Source organism: Xyrauchen texanus, chromosome 44 (genome assembly GCF_025860055.1).
Source record: "Xyrauchen texanus isolate HMW12.3.18 chromosome 44, RBS_HiC_50CHRs, whole genome shotgun sequence".
NCBI classification, from domain to species: domain Eukaryota; kingdom Metazoa; phylum Chordata; class Actinopteri; order Cypriniformes; family Catostomidae; genus Xyrauchen; species Xyrauchen texanus.
In genome coordinates, this window is record NC_068319.1 from 1420609 (window position 1) to 1446554 (window position 25946).

Below are 25946 nucleotides of genomic sequence, written 5' to 3' on the forward strand. Positions count from 1 at the left end.
TTTGAACTTTTGGTGGCATTAGTGGGTTTCAGATAGAGACTCCAAATTTGCTATGAAAGAAGTTCAGACTGTCCTCTATGAGTGTGCCAATTTTCATAACTTTCCACCAAAGTGTGCCATGGGCTGCCATAGACTTCAATGGTGGAGATGAAGAAGACGACTAACATATACAATGTGCTTACACACCTTTGCTTTGCGAAGTAGGCTAGGATACGAGAATAAACTTAAACATGGAACAAATGTTTAAAAATAAACAAACCCTGACAACAGTGTTCTGTGACAGAATAGATGAAGGGACAGAGTTATGAAGAACAGGAAGTGGAGAGGCAGCTCAGTGATTGGTCGGTTCGCTCCACCTACCCATTTTGTGGCGCTCCTGTCAATTTGCTCTCCAGCAGGCCCCGCCTCTGACCCATCACCACCTCACAGGCATTCTGATTGGAGTAGAGGTTGATGGGCGTGTTATAGACGGAGGGCTGCGGGGGGTGGGGACAGACAGGGGGGCGGTCACTCTTGCCGGGGAGGAGGAGCCAGAAGAGGACGCTGAGGAGGAGTTGGCAAAGGGGGAGCGGCCAGAGGCGGGCTTAGGGGTGGAGCTAGGCGAGGACAGCGGGCGGTTGGTGCTACTGCCCAGCGGGAAGGGGGGTTGAGGGGGCTGCCCGGAAGGCGCAGCTGGAGTGAACGCAGATGAGGCGGAGGGGATGGCAGCTTTGGGCGCTGTCTGGGCCGGAGACGGACTGACTGATCGAACGGTATTAGCGGTCCCGCCAAAAGGCCGTGCGGTCTTGTTGTAGGCACTGTTGCCTGGGGCGAGGTTGGCGGGGGAGCTGGTGATGGGTGCAGCTGATTGGCTGATGGGCACAGGCTTTATGATCTCCGACGCTTCATTCTACAGGAAGTGATGAAAGACATGCAACACACTTACACCACAGCACACGCATGCAGGAGTCACGCTCCCTCATAACAGTCACTAAATAAAAATCAGGTGAACTTTTATTCAACTTACAGGATTCCCACTGATCATACCCAAAGAATGTTAATGACCTTTTCTGTCAGAACGATTCGCTAATGAATCATTTAATCTGATTTATAAAGTGGCCTGATTGATTCTTTGAAAAGAAAAGGGTTTTCCATGTGGGAACCCTGAACCTATTTCACATTGCAAACATCAGAAAATAATTTAGTAAAACTGAAATTTTGTCTACCGTCATGAGGGGAAGCCAAAATATTCACCGTTCTACAGTCACATGCAATAGATCAGGCCTTCAAAACATGCTGCACACATTAAACATCCGTGTCCTAACCAGGCGTGATGTAATAAAGCAACCAGAAGTTATTTTCCCGAACAGACCAGCTGCGACTGTGACGAGCACAGGCACCGATTTATGTTTCTGCCCATGGGTGCCCTAACGACAAAACTCTCCACAACGAAGGATGTGTTAATATTTGGATGCCCTCATGAAAATCATCCATAATCTCTCACACATGGTGAACATATGCAAGTTTGCATTATTACTATGACAACTAGTGGACATGCTAGCAAATGCGACTGCAGTCTGAACAACCAAAAAATTAAATCTGTCCAAATACAGTGTAATCGGTCCAAATACAGTATAACCTGCAGTTTGAACAGTCATATTCGAAAAAATAAATATATCAGATTTTCCTGCAGTGTCTCGTAAAATCCAAGACATAATTCTTCTGGGTCCAGAGTCCAGATCTCCCGCCGGGGAGACAACATGTTAGATCGTGTAGATGCCTTAAACATACTTCTTCTATCTGAAAATGTTAATAAACCTCTTTACAGGTATATTAAGTCATGCCTGGTGAGGACACTGTGTTACATAGTGTATTCAATTATTTAGTTTGAACTGTACGTACCTTTGTTGTCTCCACTTTAGCAAAAGATCTGTAAAAATAAAACAGACAATTAACATAGCCCTCAAGTACAGTCTTGGTTTTACCCTAAAAACAAAACAGGTATGGCATAGTATAATAGAGTTTGGTATGGTGCAATCATATCATATGGTAGTTTGGTACAGTGTAGTGTAATCGGGTGTGGTAGTCTGGTATGGTATTGAATAGTATGGTACAAATATGCTATAGTATGGTATAGTATAATCTAGTATGGTAGTTTGGTGTGGTATTTTATAGTATGGTATGGTAATTTGGTATAGTATGGTATGTTATAGTATGTTATAGTATGGTAGTTTGGTATAGTGTGGTATGTTATAGTATGGTAATTTGGTATAGTATGGTATGTTATAGTATGGTAGTTTGGTATAGTATGGTATGTTATAGTATGGTAATTTGGTATAGTGTGGTATGTTATAGTATGGTAGTTTGGTATAGTATAGTATGTTATAGTATGGTAGTTTGGTATAGTATGGTATGTTATAGTATGGTAGTTTGGTATAGTGTGGTATGTTATAGTATGGTAGTTTGGTAAAATGTGGTATGTTATAGTATGGTAGTTTGGTATAGTATAGTATGGTAGTTTGGTATGGTATAGTATGTTATAGTATGGTAGTTTGGTATAGTATGGTATGTTATAGTATGGTAGTTTGGTATAGTATGATATGTTATAGTATGGTAGTTTGGAATAGTGTGGTATGTTATAGTATGGTAGTTTGGTATAGTGTGGTATGTTATAGTATGGTAGTTTGGTATAGTGTGGTATGTTATAGTATGGTAGTTTGGTATAGTATGTTATAGTATGGTAGTTTGGTATAGTATGGTATGTTATAGTATGGTAGTTTGGTATAGTGTGGTATGGTAGTTTGGTATAGTGTGGTATGTTATAGTATGGTAGTTTGGTATAGTGTGGTATGTTATAGTATGGTAGTTTGGTATAGTATGGTATGTTATAGTATGGTAGTTTGGTATAGTGTGGTATGTTATAGTATGGCAGTTTGGTATAGTATGGTATGTTATAGTATGGTAGTTTGGTATAGTGTGGTATGTTATAGTATGGTAGTTTGGTATAGTATAGTATGTTATAGTATGGTAGTTTGGTATAGTGTGGTATGTTATAGTATGGTAGTTTGTTATAGTGTGGTATGTTATAGTATGGTAGTTTCGTATAGTGTGGTATGTTATAATATGGTAGTTTGGTATAGTATGGTATAGTATGGTAGTTTGGTATGGTATAGTATGTTATAGTATGGTAGTTTGGTATAGTATGGTATGTTATAGTATGGTAATTTGGTATAGTATAGTATGTTATAGTATGGTAGTTTGGTATAGTGTGGTATGTTATAGTATGGTAATTTGGTATAGTATAGTATGTTATAGTATGGCAGTTTGGTATAGTGTGGTATGTTATAATATGGTAGTTTGGTATAGTATGGTATAGTATGGTAGTTTGGTATGGTATAGTATGTTATAGTATGGTAGTTTGGTATAGTATGGTATGTTATAGTATGGTAATTTGGTATAGTATAGTATGTTATAGTATGGTAGTTTGGTATAGTGTGGTATGTTATAGTATGGTAGTTTGGTATAGTGTGGTATGTTATAGTATGTTAGTTTGGTATAGTATGGTATGTTATAGTATGGTAGTTTGGTATAGTGTGGTATGTTATAGTATGGTAGTTTGGTATAGTATGGTATGTTATAGTATGGTAGTTTGGTATAGTGTGGTATGTTATAGTATGGTAGTTTGGTATAGTATAGTATGTTATAGTATGGTAGTTTGGTATAGTGGGTATGTTATAGTATGGTAGTTTGGTATAGTATGGTAGTTTGGTATGGTATAGTATGTTATAGTATGGTATGTTATAGTATGGTAATTTGGTATAATATAGTATGTTATAGTATGGTAGTTTGGTATAGTGTGGTATGTTATAGTATGGTAATTTGGTATAGTATAGTATGTTATAGTATGGTAGTTTGGTATAGTGTGGTATGTTATAGTATGGTAGTTTGGTATAGTATGGTATAGTATGGTAGTTTGGTATGGTATGGTATGTTATAGTATGGTAGTTTGGTATAGTATGGTATGTTATAGTATGGTAATTTGGTATAGTATAGTATGTTATAGTATGGTAGTTTGGTATAGTGTGGTATGTTATAGTATGGTAGTTTGGTATAGTGTGGTATGTTATAGTATGGTAGTTTGGTATAGTATGGTATGTTATAGTATGGTAGTTTGGTATAGTGTGGTATGTTATAGTATGGTAGTTTGGTATAGTATGGTAGTTTGGTATGGTATAGTATGTTATAGTATGGTATGTTATAGTATGGTAATTTGGTATAGTATAGTATGTTATAGTATGGTAGTTTGGTATGGTGTGGTATGTTATAGTATGGTAATTTGGTATAGTATAGTATGTTATAGTATGGTAATTTGGTATAGTATAGTATGTTATAGTATGGTAATTTGGTATAGTATTGTATGTTATAGTATGGTAGTTTGGTATAGTATAGTATGGTAGTTTGGTATAGTGTGGTATGTTATAGTATGGTAGTTTGGTATAGTGTGGTATGTTATAGTATGGTAATTTGGTATAGTATTGTATGTTATAGTATGGTAGTTTGGTATAGTATAGTATGGTAGTTTGGTATAGTATGGTATGTTATAGTATGGTAGTTTGGTATAGTGTGGTATGTTATAGTATGGTAGTTTGGTATAGTATGGTAGTTTGGTATGGTATAGTATGTTATAGTATGGTATGTTATAGTATGGTAATTTGGTATAGTATAGTATGTTATAGTATGGTAGTTTGGTATGGTGTGGTATGTTATAGTATGGTAATTTGGTATAGTATAGTATGTTATAGTATGGTAATTTGGTATAGTATAGTATGTTATAGTATGGTAATTTGGTATAGTATTGTATGTTATAGTATGGTAGTTTGGTATAGTATAGTATGGTAGTTTGGTATAGTGTGGTATGTTATAGTATGGTAGTTTGGTATAGTGTGGTATGTTATAGTATGGTAGTTTGGTATAGTGTGGTATGTTATAGTATGGTAATTTGATATAGTGTGGTATGTTATAGAATGGTAGTTTGGTATAGTGTGGTATGTTATAGTATGGTAATTTGGTATGGTATAGTATGTTATAGTATGGTAGTTTGGTATAGTGTGGTATGTTATAGTATGGTAATTTGATATAGTGTGGTATGTTATAGAATGGTAGTTTGGTATAGTGTGGTATGTTATAGTATGGTAATTTGGTATAGTATGGTATGTTATAGTTATAGTATGGTAATTTGGTATAGTGTGGTATGTTATAGTATGTTATAGTATGGTAGTTTGGTATAGTATAGTATGTTATAGTATGGTAGTTTGGTATAGTATGGTATGTTATAGTATGGTAATTTGGTATAGTGTGGTATGTTATAGTATGGTAATTTGGTATAGTATTGTATGTTATAGTATGGTAGTTTGGTATAGTGTGGTATGTTATAGTATGTTATAGTATGGTAGTTTGGTATAGTATAGTATGTTATAGTATGGTAGTTTGGTATAGTATGGTATGTTATAGTATGGTAATTTGGTATAGTGTGGTATGTTATAGTATGGTAATTTGGTATAGTATTGTATGTTATAGTATGGTAGTTTGGTATAGTGTGGTATGTTATAGTATGGTAATTTGGTATAGTATGGTATGTTATAGTATGGTAGTTTGGTATAGTATGGTATGGTATAGTGTGGTATGTTATAGTATGGTAATTTGATATAGTGTGGTATGTTATAGAATGGTAGTTTGGTATAGTGTGGTATGTTATAGTATGGTAATTTGGTATGGTATAGTATGTTATAGTATGGTAGTTTGGTATAGTGTGGTATGTTATAGTATGGTAATTTGATATAGTGTGGTATGTTATAGAATGGTAGTTTGGTATAGTGTGGTATGTTATAGTATGGTAGTTTGGTATAGTATGGTATAGTATGGTAGTTTGGTATAGTATAGTATGTTATAGTATGGTAATTTGATATAGTGTGGTATGTTATAGTATGGTAGTTTGGTATAGTATGGTATGTTATAGTATGGTAATTTGGTATAGTGTGGTATGTTATAGTATGGTAGTTTGGTATAGTATGGTATGTTATAATATGGTAGTTTGGTATGTATAGTATGGTATGTTATAGTATGGTAATTTGGTATAGTGTGGTATGTTATAGTATGGTAATTTGGTATAGTATTGTATGTTATAGTATGGTAGTTTGGTATAGTGTGGTATGTTATAGTATGGTAATTTGGTATAGTATGGTATGTTATAGTATGGTAGTTTGGTATAGTATGGTATGGTATAGTGTGGTATGTTATAGTATGGTAATTTGATATAGTGTGGTATGTTATAAAATGGTAGTTTGGTATAGTGTGGTATGTTATAGTATGGTAATTTGGTATGGTATAGTATGTTATAGTATGGTAGTTTGGTATAGTGTGGTATGTTATAGTATGGTAATTTGATATAGTGTGGTATGTTATAGAATGGTAGTTTGGTATAGTGTGGTATGTTATAGTATGGTAATTTGGTATAGTATGGTATGTTATAGTATGGTAATTTGGTATAGTGTGGTATGTTATAGTATGTTATAGTATGGTAGTTTGGTATAGTATGGTATAGTATGGTAGTTTGGTATAGTATAGTATGTTATAGTATGGTAATTTGGTATAGTGTGGTATGTTATAGTATGGTAATTTGATATAGTGTGGTATGTTATAGTATGGTAATTTGATATAGTGTGGTATGTTATAGTATGGTAGTTTGGTATAGTATGGTATGTTATAGTATGGTAATTTGGTATAGTATGGTATGTTATAGTATGGTAGTTTGGTATGTATAGTATGGTATGTTATAGTATGGTAGTTTGGTATGTATAGTATGGTATGTTATGTTATAATATGGTAGAGTATGATATGGTTGTCTGGTATGTTGTGGTATGGTATAATATGGTATAGTGTAGTCAGGTAGTCTGGTATATTTATGGTATGTTATAATATGGTATGGTAGTTTGGAATGGTATAATATGGTAGAGTATGATATGGTTGTCTGGTATATTATGGTATGTAATTTGGTATGGGTAAATATGGTATAGTGGTATAGTATGGTATGGTGTGGTAGTTTGAAATGGTAGCACTACTTGTATTGCTTTCTCTCTTGGAGAAATCAACTGAATCAAAGCATCTGCTAAATTATCAAAAGTACATGTTAAAAATTACACCGCAGGTGTCCAGAGTTTTGTGTGCAGATATCGTTGACTCTCTTCTGGCTGCCATTCAAACTAACTGCATCTTTTTATCCCCACTGTACACTATATTACACAGCTCATAAATAACATGATGCCACTCAACCCCAGCATTCCTTCTTCACTGCTGCCAACAGCGTAACACCTCCATACAGGCAGCCAATCACACGCTTGCGCAGAACGCCTGAGAGGAATAACAACACAAACGGTCTTCACCACACAGTAAAACTTCTACAGGAGAGTTCAGTCTCTCATGAGCCATCATCAATGAGAGAAAAACATTGCATAGTGGCTGAAGTGAGATACGAGATTTCCAGATGAATCTTTGGATGGTTTGGCAGATGCAGCAGTATCTGATGGGACGGGAACAAGAATGCTTTGTTCTCTTTTGACAGTGAAAGATCATTTCCACGTTTGCACACTGGGAGATAGTTTATATCATAGTCTGTTTAAGGAGACAGGCTAGCTGTTAAAATGAAAGTCCTGCATTTGAGTTTAAAGAGCCAATTGTTTTAATGGCACATTGTCTGGTGTTTTACTCTAAAATGTGCATGCACATTCTCTAGAACAGGTCGTTTACCTGATTTGATCTAAAGAAGTAAAATTGTGAAACGCAATCTTGGCAGATGTTTTGGAGAGCGGAACACCTGGATTTGCAAACACGAGCAATATACAACCAGGGCACAGAAAACGGTTTCTATAAGCCGTTTTGGATAAAAATGTCTTAACATCTCGTTTTGAATACGGCCGCCACTCGATGAATTCAACATGCATAGTCATGATCAAGATTTATGATCAGCTGATGAAATATTGCGCCCGCACGTAACGAGTCTTTGTGAATTTAGCCTTCCAAAATCCAGTTTAATTCTTGACACTATCTTAAACATGACTGTGTAAACAAACCTCCTGCAGGATCTATTACGTTTATCCAAGTTCTCATTTGTTAGTGCATTCAAGTCACACTGTCTAGACGACTTCATTTGTCCTCATTAATCAACAATAAATCCCGTACAAGGTCACATAGTGCATAAATAACCTCTGTCCAGTAAGCAGGCCACAAAAACACGCTTTCTATAAAAGTCACTGTGACTCGGCATCATTTGTTCCGGAACACGGCTCTCGTTCTCAAGGTTTTCCCATATAAGGATGACGCGACCGGTTGAATGTTTCCTCATGATGAGGGTGAAGGTCTGCTGGAAACACAATGAAAATGCTCCGAAGCAAAAAAGGAAGTTAAAGGTGTAAATACAATGAGTAATAAAAACACTCAGAGGGACAAATGTGAACAATAGGAACATCAGAGGGGATGTGAACCGTGTGGAAGGGGTCAGGGGCCAACACAGACATCCTGTCTTAGAGGTGAAGTGTGTAATTTCTGTACCAAACGGACTTGCAAAGACGGCTAGGTTTTAACATGAACGTTTCTGTGCAGTTGCTAAGGAGTGTTGGCCATTATCTCAGCGAGTATTGACACTGACTATCACCCCTGGAGTCGTGAGTTTGAATCCAGGGCGTGCTGAGTGACTCCAGCCAGGTCTCCTTAGCTACCAAATTGGCCCGGTTGCTAGGGAGGGTAGAGTCACATGAGGTAACCACCTCGTGGTCGTTATAATGTCGGTGGGGCGTGTGTCGAGTTGTGCGTGGATGCTGCGGAGAATAGCGTGAAGCCTCCACACACACACTACGTCTCCGTGGTAACGCACTCAACAAGCCATGTGATAAGATGCGCGGTTTGACGGTCTCAGATGCGGAGGCAACTGAGATTCGTCCTCCGCCACCCGGATTGAGGCGAGTCACTACGAGGTAATGGTTGTTTTTGCCAATTACTAGATCTGTGTTAAATATGTAAAGCAATTTTTAATTTTAAACATATCTAGTTATCTATTGCCTCAGTTGGTAAAGCAGGTTGTCCACTAATCACAGGGTTGGTGGTTCGATTCCCGGCCCACACGTCCTTGTGCAAGACACTGAACCCCAAGTTGCTCCCGATAGCAAGCTAGCACCTTGCATGCAGCTCTGCCGTCATTGGTGTATGGTATGGTTGTCTGAACCATACCAATGATGCATAGATCATTAGATAATCCACATGAAGCACAATGTTACATATGACCACTAGGAGATGGCGCCAAATACACGACACAGACTCAATGATGACTCAAATGACACAGAATGAAACTCATTCTGTGAAATCTCATGACTAAAATCATGTGTGCATGCTATGCAAACCTTTAGTCATTGTTGTGTTTGCATGTGTAATTAGTGCTTATGTACAATTATTATCTTTTGAGATGTTTTTGAACACTATGATACATTATATTTGTAATGTTATAACTTTTGAGTTTTGACATTATATACCTCTGGGTGTAAATACATTTGTAAGGGTAGGGTTAGGATTAGGGGTTAGAGTTAGGATGGATTAGGGATAACGCTAACTGTACACAAATGTAATTACAATGCAACAACATGATGTGCATAATAAGTACATTGTAGTTAAGGCCGCCTAATATAAAATGGGTCCTTCCACAGTATTTAAGTTGCTTCTTAAAAGTGTCTATTGCAAAACATCAGGTTGATAAATAGGTTTACCATTCATTTAGACTGAATGATGATGTTTGAAACTTAAATGAAACCCCTGAGCACAGCGAGTATCTGAATATGAGCACCTGAATGAATACAGCAAATTAATTTCCTGATGACACACGCACACACACGCACACGCACACACACACACATGCGCGCGCACAAATTACATGACCGTGGCAGCATTTTTACTAAACGATATTATGCACTTAATTACACATTTGGCTGCAGTTTCAGTGAAATGTCCAGTGGGGGGCGCCAAAAGCGAGTGAAATGGTGCTGTAATTAGACAAAGCTTTTAAGGTGAATAAAAGATGGAGGTTTTAATGAGTGTAACGTATCTCCCAAACCTAAAACGTTAATCTAAACCTGATCAATATTGTTATAAAAGCAAATGCAGCATGAAAAGCACATTTCCTGAAGCAACCACGTCATTTTGTGTCGCTTCTATCATTGTCTGTTTGGCTGAGCTTCCGAGTCCAAAGTCCAACACTATCAGGTGAGCTACCATCAGGGCTGGACTGGGAAGAGAAATCGGCTCGGGAATTTACATAGCAACTGGCCCAAAAGTTGTTGAGCGGAGGGTGGCGCCATTTTGAGGTCTGTTCTGCATAACACAGCGGCTCATTTTAGCTCATCACGGCCCGTTCGGCCTGTTTTCGCAGGTGACCCACCGGCCCGCTCAGTTCTCCCGATGACCAGTCCGCTCCTGACCGACCCCAGAGTGCGTCGGCCCACTGGGAAAATGCCCGGTATGCCAGAATACCAGTCCAGCCCTGACCACCGTGCAAATCAATCCCATTGTAATAAGTGTGTGCAAGAAGGTGGGTCTGTTTTTCTAATGATGCATTATAATAAGTGTTTCAATTACATAACATAGCAGTGCATGGGTAGAAGTGTAAAAAATAAGTGTTTATAAAGTCATAATAAGCACTTGCACTCTTGCACAGTTGTTGTAGCGCCTCTAGTGGTGACGTGCACATACGGGGGCATCAGGAGCCCTTGAAGTGGGTACTCTGAAGGGGACATGGCATCACTGTATGAATGTGCCCTTCGTCTTGTGGAAAGGCCCATTCATTTACTGAATGATTATATTCATATTTCATGATACTGTCATAGTACTCAAGATACTTAAATCGATTCTGTTTGGGAAAGTGTATAAACAGTTGAAGTGGTGCTCATGTGCAAAATGCAACGAGAAAACTATTTTCTGACAGGAAACAGACGCTATCAGCACCAGACGGACTCTCAGCTCCTGAACCGGCACGTCTACAGCTCAACACAAGAGATATCAGACTGAGCTCACACTAAACAGAACCACACCAGTGTGTACGGGTCAGGTTTTGCCAACAATGTATGACTAAATGTCCCATAATAATAGTGAAACCGCAGCCACATCCCCACAAGTAAAATGGCTTGATAACGAATGACAAGGAGGCTTGATGCATGTCAATCACCTTGCATTACTGGCACTGCAATCAAGTTACAGATCTGCACAGGCAGAACACTTGATGCACAAAACATGACGACGCCAACGGTCAAAAGCCTGGTGCATGCTGAGACCACCGGCTTCGAAAAGTTAAGTGAAACGTACTCATTTTATGGTTTTCTACATTAGGATGCATTGTTAAGATAACAAACAATCATGAATACTGTTTACTTACAAGCTAGGGCAGTAGCGGTTCTAGCTTGTTTGGCGCCCTGGGCGAAACCCACTTCAACGCGCCCCCAAAGTTGTTGACCGGGGTAGGGGTGATGCCGCCGTATCGTGACTGCCCATGTCGCCCATGCCTAAATCCGCCCCTGAGCTATAGCATTAATTAAGTACAAATGTAGAATTTACTTACAGCTGCACTATGCAACTTTATGTTCTCTAGTGACATCTGTGGTTTTAAGTTAAAATTGCAAGCAATTTACTTAAGAACACTTTACGCAGGGTGCCTGGGTAGCCCAGCGAGTATTGCCGCTGACTATCACATCTGGAGTCGTGAGTTCAAATCCAGGGCATGCTGAATGACTCCAGCCAGGTCTCCTAAGCAACCAAATTGGCCTGGTTGCTAGGGAGGGTAGAGTCACATGGGGTAACCTCCTCGTGGTGGTGATTAGTGGTTCTCTCAATGGGGCATGTGGTGAGTTGTGTGTGGATCGTGGAGAGTAGCATGAGCCTCCACATGCTGTGAGTCGCCGCGGTGTCATGCACAACGAGTCACGTGATTGACGGTCTCAGAACGCGGCCAATTGGCACCCGAGACTTGTCCTCCGCCACCCGGCTTGAGGTGAGAAACAGCGCCACCACGAGGACTAAAAACATAAAATGAGGATTCAATAATGATGGGGATAAAATATACTTTATTAAAAATACAAATAATCAATATAAATGTCATTTTCAGAAGTCATACATATTAAACATGTCACAGTAACTTTACTGTACAACGTAGATACATCTCGATTGGTTAACGCACAACTTTGATTCATAAAAGCTTTTGATTCACTTTAACTTATTCAGTCTCGAAAATACTTAAAAGTGCTGCAAGCGATTTTAGCCCTTCTACTTCCACGAGATTGAGCCGTTGATTTAGCCACACCCCTCTTTCCAAATCCCCGCCCTCCACGGATACCAAATGAGCTTTATTGAGACGGACATCATGCAGAAACTGTTGATGAAAACGACAGCAGCACAACAGCGCCCTCAACTGACAACTGTTATGAACAACATGGCATAAAAATGGCATTAAGCCACAAAAATTAGCTGCAACTGCAATACTATGATAAGGCGAAAAATTTGTCAGACGCACTTTGGGGACGATCAGGGGTGGACTGGCCATCGGAAGAACTGAGCGGGTTGGTGGGTCGGCCGCGAAACGGGCCGAATGGGCCGCGATAATCTAAAATGAGCCGCCGCGTTAAACTGCGTTTACACTGCCAGCGAAACGCAGTGACAAAACAACCTCATCTCATTCATTTTCAATGACAACTGGCAACTTCTGGCAACACGAGCGATGGGACCGTTGGCGACCGGATGTGGGCGTGTCCAGCGACGTGACTTTATGCAAATGAAGAGCGACTTTCTGGAGCGATAGCCAATACGAGAGAAGATGGTAGAGCTCATATGATCCTAATATTTTAATAATAATATTAAGTGTAAAGAAACGGCTACCTAACCGCCAGCCACTGGCGACAAAGTAGCTGGCTGTGTGAACGCAGGTTACTGCAGAACGCACCACAAAATGGCCCCTCCCCCCAACTTTTGGGACAGTTGCTGTGTAAAATCCCGGGCCGATTTCTCTTCCAGTCCTGCCTGAACTCTGGTATTTACACTGTCAGTCATATCGGTTCTGATTTGTTGTTGCTGTAGTAACCAAAGCACGAGCTATAAAAGGCACAGCCCTCTTCCGGAAAGGGGGCGGGGAGCAGCAGTTCATTTGCATTTAAAGAGACACACACACGCTTATAACATGGTGTAATAAATGATCCGTGGGGTATTCTGAGCTGAAACTTTACAGACACATTCTGGGGACACCTGAGACTTATATTACATCTTGTAAAAAGGGGCATAATAGGTCTCCTTTAATATCTTTCATGGAGTAGGACAATTTTTTGGATACCTTTACATGAAATAAAAATGAGCTTACAGCACCTCCAAAAAAGGAGTAACTTAGAGTAAGTTAAACTATTTTGAGATGGACATGAGGAGAAAATGACATCATACTCAGAATAACTCCAAAGCTAATCTGTGCGTTAAACATCTGACCATCGGCACAGCTGGAGCTAAACTTGTATGGGATGTAAATATTGTATATTGTTTTCCAAAACCAACAGAGAGCCAAAACGGCACCTCAGAGAGAGACACATTATCTGTGATTCAGCTCAGAGTTTTTTCTGTTCCTTTGTGAAAAATTATAGTTAGACTACGAGTTAAAAGTCTCTTGACACGCATGAAGTCTCCTCTAAATAGTAAAAACAGAGAAGGACATTTATTGTAATGACGTTAGCACATAAAGGGACTGTTGTGAACTAGCATGAATCAGCAATTAATTGAGATTCAAGGACAGTTAGATATAAAGAATCTGGAAAAATGAGGCCAAGAGGCAGTTAAAGAAGTATAATCTCCCCATATAACATAAAAGGGAAAGACTGCCGACTGCTGAAAAACAGTCTAAACCAGACTAAGATGGTTTGCTGGTCTTAGTTGGCCACCAAGCTGGTTAGACTGGCCTAGTCTGGTGGTTTCAAAGGGGCTTTGGGCACTTTTCAGCTGGTCAAGTTGGTCGACTAGCAAAACAATAGCCAGGCTGCAAGACCAACTAGACCAGCTTAAACCAGCGAACAACCCTGGTCTGGTTTATTTTAGTCAGAATTTGAGGGACAAACAGACAAGTCCATGGTAGGTGCTGTTTATGTCATTTTGGGTAAGGAATATATTTATGCGAGTGATCTTTGATGTGCCAGCACATCGTTACTGAATCAGCCGAACTTTAAGAGTAATGGTTTCCAATTCAGAGCCAAAGTGGAATTGTTATTTTCCCGTGTATCCAAACCCTTCAAAGTTGATATATTCCGTAATCTCGGAGCATGGATTAGTTTCAAAGCTTTTTGATGGAGAAAGCAGAAGGGTGTTTTGGATGCCGAATCCCAGTCACCTCATAAAATCTGTTTATTAAAGTGAGACATTAGCGTGCACTGCATGTGGTGGCAAGTGAAGACAGTGTGTGTTAATTGAATATATATGTACTGCACATTTGCAGAGCCGCGGGGAGTTATTACAAAGAGTCACACAGTTAATTGGCCGTCTTTCATTTTTAACAGTAACGTTTCGTATTTCTGGAATCTTCTTACAGATGTTTGCGGCTCATGTCATGTGTGGTCGAATGTATACTGTGAAAATGTTTCAAAACACAATTAAAGGAGACGATTCGATGTTATATATTAAATTGAAAAAGATTTTTTGTTGTCTAAATAGTTTGAAGAGGGTTCATGCTGCTCTTTTACAGTGACTGAGGGCTATAAAGCCCAGAGAAACTGTCGCCATAGAGAGGCCATTAGCAATAGCCACCATAGCTTGTTATGACACTCTTTGAGGAATATTTCAAAATCTACTTATCCTATTATGTAGTTTGGTCTCTGAGTGAAACAAATCTGCTTTTTATATTCTACCAATCAAGACCTTTCCAAAGATATATGACACATGGCTGTGTGGTCTTTAGATCTTTTTACTAATTCAAACTATGATTAGTGTTGGGTTTGAGGCCACCTTGGTCGTGTTCGAGTCTTTAAACAATTGAGTCCAAGTCCAAAAGGGGCCAAGTCAGATTCAAGACAGAGTCCATAACAGGCAGGTTCAGAGTAGAGTCAGAGTCGAGTCCAGGTCCAAAAGGGGCTGAGTCGGACTCAAGACCGAGTCCATAACAGGCCCAGTCTGAGTAGAGTCCGAGTCAGAGTAGTCAGTGTCCAAAAGGGTTCAGACTCAAGACAGAGTCCATTACAGCCTGAGTCAGAGTCGAGTCAGAGTCTGAGTCGAGTCCAAAAGGGGCAGAGTCGGACTCAAGACCGAGTCCATAACAGGCCCAGTCAGAGTCGAGTCAGAGTCTGAGTCGAGTCCAAAAGGGGCAGAGTCGGACTCAAGACTGAGTCCATAATGGGCTGATTGGAGTCCGAGTCGAGTCCAAGTCCAAAATGGGCCGAGTTGGACTCAAGACCGAGTCCATAACAGGCCCAGTCTGAGTCGAGTCAGAGTCTGATTCGAGTACAAAAGGGGCCGAGTCGGACTCAAGACCGAGTCCAAAAGGGGTCGGACTCAAGACCGAGTCCATAACAGGCCCAGTCTGAGTAGAGTCCGAGTCCAAAAGGGGTCAGACTCAAGACAGAGTCCATTACAGCCCGAGTCAGAGTCGAGTCAGAGTAGAGTCCAAAAGGGGCCGAGTCGGACTCAAGACCGAGTCCATAACGGGCTGATTCGAGTAGAGTCCATGTCCAAAAGGGGTCGGACTCAAGACAGAGTCCATTACAGCCCAAGTCTGAGTCGAGTCCAAAAGGGGCCGAGTCGGACTCAAGACCGAGCCATAACAGGCTGAATCGAGTCCAAAAGGGACCGAGTCCATAACAGGCCCAGTCTGAGTCGAGTCGGAATTAATTTATTCTTCAATCTGGAATAAAATTGTAACAATAAACTCAACATAAATATTTTAAGATTATTTTAACTTTCACAACTACGGCTGGATGCTTTTTTCAGGTCTGAAAAAGAGGACATGTCCGGGAAAAGAGGAAGTATGGTCACCCGATGTTACGTTATTTATTTGCTTGTTTGTCATCGCATCACAAATGCCATGGACTCGGCAAAAAATAAAGCTTGAGCGTAAGCGTAAGATGCCAAATGTGAAATCTTTTCCAGTTATATCAGCTACTTTCATGATGCTCATTTATGGAGATTTTTGTCCTTCTTGGAGCTCTTGATCACTTTATACTTTCAGCTCGGAGATCCTGCAAGATGAATAAATGACATGATTTTCATTTTTAGGTGGACTGTCCCTTTAAGGGCAGATCGGATTGGCGGCATTATGAAACACAAGACTTCTGTTTGGTTTAAGAGAATAGTATAGTCTGTATTTCTGACCACAGATCATTTAGACAGGAGAGGTAGCGAGTGAGACACGGTTAAAGAGTTCACGGAGGCGTTTGGCTACAGAACTGTGGTCTAAAACCCAACAGCAGCTACTTTATTCTTTATAGTGGCTCCCTTCACAACCACATGCTACACTTGAGAATGACTGAGACTGACATTCAGCACATTAGAGAGGAAACAACACCAAGATGGATCTTCTCTTGGTCAACAGTATGTTGAATCTCACGTGTACCTTAGACTTTCCATCCACTAGTTCATTTCCTCCCTGAACCTGGAAAGTCGATGATACTCTTCAGACACCAGAACACTAGAGGCAGACACAGTCCTGAACCCCAAAGATCTCAGGAATGGACTCTGACCACATTCAAAAAGGTGTAAATGCACACGCGTTTTCGTTATCGGGATAATCCTATGCAAGTAATTACATATGTGATGAGGTAACGCTACAGTCATCTGCTGTTATTAAACATATTTATAGTATATTTATCATGCAAAGCACCGAACACATTTAATTTGGTGACCCAAAATTTTGCTTTGGTGGGTTAGGGTCAGGGTTATGAAAGTATACGATAAGATATGGTGAAAACAAATCCAAATCGAATGTATTATTAGTGAAAATGTTCACTGACCGTTGATCCTTTTTCACCCCAAAAATAAGGCTGGGCATAGAAGTGCATCAAAACTACAAACTCTTCAGACATGTCCATGTAAGTTCTGTTCTCTGTTTTGTGTGCAGTTGTGTTGAGTTCTGTTGTCACTATCACTGTGGAGGACCTGTTCGTAGATAAACAAAACGAGTTTTTGCTTGAACGCCCCAACGTCACGAGGGCGCTGCGTGAACTGTAGCTCTCGTGTCCGATCATGAACGCGCACAGATCAACGGTCAATGAACAATAAACATTTTCAGTAAATAATACATTATTTTTTGAAGAGAGGCAAAAAAATCTTTTTTTCTCTCCTCAATTTTCTTTTCTCATAATTTTTTTTTCTCTCTACACATTTTTTTTTCTCTCTTCAAAAATGTTTGTTTTTTTTCTCTTAAATGTTTTTTTCTCTCTTCAAAACATTTGTTTTTTTCTCTTAAATTTTTTTTCTCTCTTCAAAAAAAAATTTTTGGGGGGGGGGTTGGGTAGGTATACAATTTTGTTATTATAATATCAAGAGGCAACATAAAGAACCGGTTGTTTGATGACGTTCTCCACTGGGTATATGGATGCTGCTATTAATATTGTGCTTTTTTAATTTGTTGTCCCATGTCTTTGCCCATTCCTGTACTGTTGCTCTCGTGTCTTATCATGAACACGCACAGTTCAATGGCCAGTGAACACTTTTAATAAATAATACATCATATTTCAGTTTGTTTCCACCAAATCTTATCGTGTGCTTTCATAACAATCATGAGCTCATGAATAATTAATTAGACTTCTGAATGATACTTTTGTGTTCTTTTGAAGCTTGAAGAGGTGATCACCATAAACTGCCATTGTATGACATCACAGAGCACAACATTTATTCAGTTTCTCCCTTTGTGTTCAGAAAAAGACAGAAAGTCATATAGAGTTACAACAACACAGCGGTGAGTAAACAATGACTCAATTTCATTTTTGGGTGAACTAATGCTTTAAATGTAAATATTGGATCAGAGTGATCAAAGACTATAATGAATGAGGAATTACAAACCACAATGGATTTATGTACGTTTGATATACCTGTAGCGGCTGCGGTAGAGAGAGGTCACGGCTGATATGAGATCTGTACCGCGGTGTTCTGGGTGATTGGAGTTCAAATATCTCTCTGGGAGCTCGGAGTCAACGCGGCTCTCTTCTAAATGCAAATGTTATCTTAATCGTCAAGTTTAAGCGCTGGATTGAAGTGCTGCGATTGATTGATGGCAGGTCTGAGTTGATGATCTTTGCAGATGCAGACAAATGTTCAACAGCTCTAAAAATGGCACTAAAACACTTTAATGGGAGATTCCAGAGCTGTTGTACAATCTGTATCTGTAAATGTCCCCCCAAAGGGCCCATAACTCTAGAATAAGAGCGTTTCGATATGCTGTGCTGGGCAAATCATTAACTCGACCCTCTTTAATTAATCTGCCTATAATCAAATCATCAAACTGAGTTTTAAAGGAACAGTCAGATAGTTCTGACCTTATCTGCTCAGCTTCATGTCGTTTCAAACCAGTTTGATTTACTTCTGTGGACCACAAAAGTTATTTTCCATGCAATAAAATTCATTGTGATGATTGTCAAGCCCCAAAAACGACACACAAAAAGGACTATAAATCTATCATAAGAGTAGTCCGTATGACTCGTGTGCGATAATTAAAGTCATACAAAGATATACGACTCTTAAAAACAATACGACCGTTCTTAAAAATGTGCCTTATGTTACACAAAACTGTCTAAACATGAGGAATTCACAGTAGAGAAACTTTTATAAAGTAGCTAACACTTAATATTAAACATACAGTATAATGGTAAGTTATGGCAGAACTGAACTGTACAAAAAAAAAATATTTAGTAGATCATTTTTTTAGGTGTCGAAGCCCTAAAAGGTGTTTAAATATTTTTTACTAAAAACTAATATATATATATATATATATATATATAAAAATTAAAAAAAAGTGTCTCAGTTCCTTCCCGAGCGCTAATCGTAAAAACATTTCTATCTTGCTAAAAAAAAATTGTCTTAAAAAAACTTTTTTTTTCCTCTTCCTAAATTATTTTTTTCCCTCTTCAAAAAAATGCACGTGGTACCAACCTTGGCCACCAGGTGCCACTATCAGTAAACATGTGATCTTATGCTTTTAATGCTTTTGTTGCACACAAAATGTGGTTTTCAAAAAAAATAAAAGAAAAATTATTTTTTTCTCTTCAAATTTTTTAAGGAAAAAAATTAAGAATTATGCTCAGGAAGGAACGGTACGGAAGAGGATTAGGGCCAAGCAATAATAAAAAAATAAAAACCATCTCCAGATTAAAGTCATTATAATGCGAGATTAAACTCGTTAAATTTCGAGAAAAAAGTTGTTGTGTTTCGAGAAAAAACTCGTTAAGTTTAATCTCGCATTATAATGACTTTATTCTCGATATTTAATGAGTTTATTCTCAAGATTGTATTTCGACTTTTTTCTTGAAATTTAACGAGTTTAATCTCGCATTATAATGACTTTGATCTCGAGATGGCTTTATTTTTTTTTATTATTGCTTGGCCCTAATCCTCTTCCGTAGACACTATTATTATTATTATTATTGTTGTTATTTTCAGCGTAATTTTTATTTCACCTTGCGGTTCAGGGCTTCTGTAGTTTCTCTTAAAATAAATAAATAAAATCCTCCAACAAAATTTTTTTATTTCTTATTTTTATATAACAACAATAATAACAACGACAACAACAATAATAATAATAATAATAATAATCTCAAGAGGCAACACAAAGAACCGGTTGTTTGATGACATTCTCCACCGTGGTATATGGATGCTGCTATTAATATTGTGCTTATTTAATTTGTTGTCCCATGTACACATGCGCTAGATACACGTCTTTGCCTGTTTCTACGCCTCTCGCTGTGTTTTCAGTTTTAACTACTGCGTTTCGATGCATGACTCATGTTAACATTGCCCAAATCAATGAACTCATAGTGCTTCGGCGCAGTGTCGGTTCAGGGCTTCCGTAGTAAGTCGCTTTTACACTTTTCAAAACATTTGAATATTTGGTTAAAGTTTGGCTTGTTTCGGTTGGATAATTGCACGTTATCGTCAACTAAAAAAAAGTTATTATTGTTAACTAAAATGATATGCAATTTTAGTCCAAGTAAAACTGACTAAAATTAATATAAATACAATTGACAATGAAATATTAACTACATAAAAAAAGAAATGAAAAAAATGTTATGTCAAAAAAAACAACAACACCGGGAAAGTGTTGGATGTAATCCAAAGTAACTAGTTACAGTAATCAAATTACTTTTAGTCAAAAAAGTAGTGTAATGCATTACATTTTAAATTCTTGTAATCCGATTACCGTTACTGACTCATTTATTTTAATTGATTAATTTATTTCGAATGAATTAGAATACATTATGTATGTGACGAGTGTGTGACGCGTGTAACAATGAACAATATAAATATAGCAATTATTTTGAATTTGTTGATCTGAAAAGTGTTTTAGAAAGTAACTTAAAAGTAAAAATAACTTTTTTCGTTAATATTTTAATAATGTTACTTTACTAATTACTTGGATACATAATAGTGGATTTTTAAGTAAGCATTGACGTCAATGAAACCAAACACTGATTCAATAGACGCTAGATAACAGATTCAACTACAGCATGCAATAGAAACACAGTTGCCATGGCAACTTCAATTGTCCACACTCGGAACAAACAACAGAACAAACAGAACAAACAGTGCTGATGTGCGCCGGGCGCCCCGTTCAAACAGGCTACAACATCTTGACTGCATTAGATGCAGCATGAGGACTCTCATGGCCGAGAGCTCCGTTATCCAAACAAACTCTTCCTGGAGGCACTGCCGTATTTACACAACCACACATCTTATCTGGAGGACACAGAGTCTGATTTCACAATAAAGATTCCTCATGAACTGAGAGGACATTCGAGACGTTTTCTGTTAAAGGGACAGTCTCTCATTTCCTCATGCCATCCCAAATGTGTGTGACTTTCTTTCTTATGCAGAACACAAATGAAGATTTCTAGAAGAGTATTTCAGCTCTGTAGGTCCATACAATGCAAGTGAATGGTGACCAGAACTTTGAAGCTCCAAAAAGCACATAAAGGCAGCATAAAAGTCATCCATAAAACTCCAGTGGTGTAATCCATGTGTTCAGAAGCGATATGATAAATCCATTTTTAATAAATCTCCTCTTTCACTTTAACACTATCACATTTTGAAAGTGAAAATGGAGTAACGATACTGATCTGTTTCTCACCCACACCTATCATATTACTTCTGAAGACATGGATTAAACCACTGGAGTCGTATGGGTTACTTCTATGTTGCCTTTATGTGCTTTTTGGAGCTTCAAAGTTCTGCTCACCATTCACTTGCATTGTATGGACCTACAGAGCTGAAATACTCTTCTAGAAATCTTCATTTGTGTTCTGCATAAGAAAGAAAGTCACACACATTTGGGATGACATGAGGGTGAGTAAATGATGAGGGAATTTTCATTTTTGGGGTGAACTATCCCTTTAAATACAAGTTAAGCTCAGTGGACAGTACCTCCAGTATGAAACGCTGTCGAATGCCACAGAAAATATGTGTTTTTTTTTAAAAACTAGCCAAAAAATGGTCTCAAAAGTTGTGCACTTATTATGGAAGAATGAGTGTCTGTGTGTGTGAGATTGTGTGTGTGTGTGTGTGTGTGTGTGAGAGAGAGAGTGTGAGTGAGTGTGTGAGTGTGTGTGTGTGAGTGAGTGTGTGAGTGTGTGTGAGAGAGAGAGAGAGAGAGTGTGAGTGTGTCTGTGTGTGTGTGTGTGTGTGTGTGTGTGTGAGAGAGAGAGTGTGAGTGAGTGAGTTGGTGTGTGTGTGAGAGAGCGAGAGAGAGTGTGTGTGTGTGTGTCTGTGCGTGTCTGTGTGTATATATATATATGTGAGTGTGTTTGTGTGTGTATATATGTGAGTGTGTGTGTGTGTATATGTGAGTGTGTGTGTGTGTGTGTGTGTGTGTATATATATATGTGAGTGTGTGTGTGTGTATATGTGAGTGTGTGTGTGTGTGTATATATTTGAGTGTGTATATATGTGAGTGTGTGTGTGTGTGTGTGTGTGTATATATATGTGAGTGTGTGTGTGTGTATATATATATGTGAGTGTGTGTGTGTGTGTGTATATATGTGAGTGTGTGTGTGTGTGTGTGTATATATATATATGTGAGTGTGTGTGTGTGTATATATGTGAGTGTGTGTGTGTGTGTGTGTGTGTGTGTATATATATATATGTGAGTGTGTGTGTGTGTATATATGTGAGTGTGTGTGTGTGTGTGTGTGTGTGTGAGAGAGAGTGAGAGTGAGTGTGTGTGTAAGAGAGTGAGTGTGTGTGAGAGAGAGAGTGTGAGTGTGTGTGAGTGTGTGTGTGTGTTGTCGTACCTCTGCAGTGAAAGGTTCAGGTTTCCAGTACAAGCTTTGATTTTGTTCTGGGCCTCCAGGTGTGTCATGGTGTCTGTGGCGATGCCATCGATAGACAACACAACATCTCCAACACTGATCTTCGCTTTAGCTGCTTTCCCTCCATCTGTCAGCTAAAACACAACAAGTACACAAACACAATAAGAGCCTGTTTACACCTCACAACCATCTTTATTCCAGTGTCCATATCAACCGAGCATCAGACACACTGAAAACCCCTAGTGAAGTCTTGTGCTTATACGGTGTGTATTTATACCCAACATTTCAATCATACGGTTGATTTGATAAAGCCGCCCATTACCGTCAAACTGTAAAGCCCTTGTTGTAGCTCAATGTTTGATTGACAGGTTAGTATGTGATCCTTCGCTGTTGTCCAGGAGGCATCAAAACACTACCACACTCTGATGTAAAAATGGGAAGTATGCAATATATCTCCAGACTTAAAAGCAGCACCGAATAGCTGATGATTAAAGAGTAAAAAACCTGGCTTGAACAGTCAAACCCGCACAGAAGGGGAAGGTAAACGCCCAGGATCGACAAATGAATGATGCTCAATTACCTTTGACCTTCTTTGCCTCAACTGAAGAGAGAGAGAGAGTGAAATAATGACAATGGATCCATAAGCGAGCGCAAACCTTTGATGCTGGAGTATAGTGAGACTCACAGGAGCAAACGTTGATTGAACACTACCTGCAGCAGACGAGGCAGCACACGAGAGCCCAGCTGCAGCGTCAGTGATTTATGAGTACTTTAAATCGATGGCTTGGAGCTCCACAACACAGCAGTGCTGTTTAGCTAATCAGATTAAACCTGATGGACTATTAGACTCCGTCCCAGAAATAATCCTCACTCTTGTTAGTGTTTGAGTGGGGGTTTGTGATCTTGTCAGGACTAATAAACAACTCAATACCTCACCAGACAACAACAGACGAGTATAGACGTACGGCTTCTAGATTGCTGTAGAAGTGCTTTGAGGGCAGCGCTCCATAAGTCATGTTAGGCACGTACAGCGAGCAGAAAAACGTTTGTTGTTTTTCCCAGCATGTGCTTTCCTGGGAATCAAGCTCATGACAATAGCTGTGTTTCCATCCAACTATTTTTATGCACATTTTGAAACCCTGCAAAGCCTGACACCCGAAAATGCACATTTATTTATTTATTTTTTTTTATAATTTTTTACATTAAACAGTTTTTAATACCATTAGACACACTATAATAACCATTTGCACATGTTTTTCATATTTGGTACATTAGGCTTTAAAGCTCATTATCCTTGAAATGTATCACAGTTCAAATGCAATATAATATAAATATAAAATATAATGTTTTATCATATGTATTTTATGCACCAAACACTATATTGACATTTTAAAAAGGAACTTCTGGTAAGATGACATCACAATAACTTTTCATATATCACTCACCTAAAGGATTATTAGGAACACCATACTAATACTGTGTTTGACCCCCTTTCGCCTTCAGAACTGCCTTAATTCTACGTGGCATTGATTCAACAAGGTGCTGAAAGCATTCTTTAGAAATGTTGGCCCATATTGATAGGATAGCATCTTGCAGTTGATGGAGATTTGTGGGATGCACATCCAGGGCACGAAGCTCCCGTTCCACCACATCCCAAAGATGCTCTATTGGGTTGAGATCTGGTGACTGTGGGGGCCATTTTAGTACAGTGAACTCATTGTCATGTTCAAGAAACCAATTTGAAATGATTCGAGCTTTGTGACATGGTGCATTATCCTGCTGGAAGTAGCCATCAGAGGATGGGGACATGGTGGCCATAAAGGGATGGACATGGTCAGAAACAATGCTCAGGTAGGCCGTGGCATTTAATAGATGCCCAATTGGCACTAAGGGGCCTAAAGTGTGCCAAGAAAACATCCCCCACACCATTACACCACCACCACCAGCCTGCACAGTGGTAACAAGGCATGATGGATCCATGTTCTCATTCTGTTTACGCCAAATTCTGACTCTACCATCTGAATGTCTCAACAGAAATCGAGACTCATCAGACCAGGCAACATTTTTCCAGTCTTCAACTGTCCAATTTTGGTGAGCTCTTGCAAATTGTAGCCTCTTTTTCCTATTTGTAGTGGAGATGAGTGGTACCCGGTGGGGTCTTCTGCTGTTGTAGCCCATCCGCCTCAAGGTTGTGCGTGTTGTGGCTTCACAAATGCTTTGCTGCATACCTCGGTTGTAACGAGTGGTTATTTCAGGCAAAGTTGCTCTTCTATCAGCTTGAATCAGTCGGCCCATTCTCCTCTGACCTCTAGCATCAACAAGGCATTTTCAGCCCACAGGACTGCCGCGATACTGGATGTTTTTCCCTTTTCACACCATTCTTTGTAAACCCTAGAAATGGTTGTGCGTGAAAATCCCAGTAACTGAGCAGATTGTGAAATACTCAGACCGGCCCGTCTGGCACCAACAACCATGCCACGCTCAAAATTGCTTAAATCACCTTTCTTTCCCATTCTGACATTCAGTTTGGAGTTCAGGAGATTGTCTTGACCAGGACCACACCCCTAAATGCATTGAAGCAACTGCCATGTGATTGGTTGATTAGATAATTGCATTAATGAGAAATTGAACAGGTGTTCCTAATAATCCTTTAGGTGAGTGTATTATAATAATAAGATCTTTATAATAACGGAGCAAAAATACACAGCAATAGGAGTTCACAATTTAAATATATCTTATATATATATATATTATATGTCAGAATTTTCAAAGATTATTATAATTTGTTTGTAGTGTGCATGAATGTAATGATGATTGAGAGATATTCCTAAAAAAAACTGTTGTATCATATTTAATATATATATTTCAAAGGGTTTTTCTAAATAAAATAATATACAAAATTTTAACTAAGCACAAGTTGCTTCTAATCAGCAAATACTCATTTTAAAATATCCGTAACAATGTAATCATAGTCACTTTAACTTTATTAAACTCAGCTGTCATTTATCCCAACATAAGATTCACTTTTCATTTTAAATAGATCGATATAAACATTGAAACCACTTTTTCCACAAATAACCACTAGATGGTGCCATAAACATGACTCGTCAGCTTGAACAGAGAGTGAAACAGGAGCCGTCAAACACTATGTATCATATATTTGATACAAACAGGTTATAGGGTTAAAGTTTTATTTACGAGGATTTTCTCCGTTCGCATTAAGGCGATGTAAACAGCTTATTCACAAAATGATGACGTGTTTTGACCATTTGTGCATGTGTTATGAGTGTTATAGCATGATGTGACTGGCCCAATGAAAGGTTGTTAAAATGGGTTCTCACAGCGGGCGCTCCCAGGTATGCGGAGACTGGCGGAGTGCGAGCGTTGTGTGTGGGCATCAATATATCAGAT

At 38.8% G+C, this 25946-nt stretch overlaps 1 protein-coding gene and 1 pseudogene across 1 annotated transcript in view; one reads left to right on the plus strand and one right to left on the minus strand.

Annotated features, from left to right (window-relative positions):
- The window catches only part of LOC127636436 (RNA polymerase-associated protein LEO1-like), a 283037-nt gene that overhangs the window by 34855 nt on the left and 222236 nt on the right, over positions 1-25946 (plus strand). The gene's annotated exons all lie outside the window — the stretch shown is intronic.
- The window catches only part of LOC127636408 (PDZ and LIM domain protein 5-like), a 98077-nt pseudogene that overhangs the window by 33590 nt on the left and 38541 nt on the right, over positions 1-25946 (minus strand).